The following is a 324-nucleotide window of genomic DNA, read 5'->3' as shown; positions in this document are numbered from 1 at the left end:
AACCTGGAGATAACCAGGAGACATCCTCTGGGCTGGGAGGTGGGAGGGGGCTGCTGCTGCAGCCGCCTTATCAGGAAAGTCAAACCCATGTTTCCTTTTAACTCTTCCCCCCTGCCCTCCCCCGGGAGATGCTAAAGAAGCCTTCCCCTCCCGGGTAATGTAAGGCGCCCTGCAGACGGTCTGAGACAACACCTCCGGGACAGCTGGGCAAAAGGCAGATTACCCCCTCTCGCCTTGCCATAAGCACCCATTGAGCTCCACAAAGGCTACCCCTGGAAAAGCTCTTCTTATTTTACGCATATTCTGCAAATTGCCTGAACTTCA

The sequence above is a fragment of the Buceros rhinoceros genome, unplaced genomic scaffold, assembly GCF_000710305.1.
Source record: "Buceros rhinoceros silvestris isolate BGI_N320 unplaced genomic scaffold, ASM71030v1 scaffold15512, whole genome shotgun sequence".
Taxonomy (NCBI): domain Eukaryota; kingdom Metazoa; phylum Chordata; class Aves; order Bucerotiformes; family Bucerotidae; genus Buceros; species Buceros rhinoceros.
The sequence above is the reverse complement of the archived record's forward strand: the minus strand, read 5'-3'. Positions refer to the sequence as shown.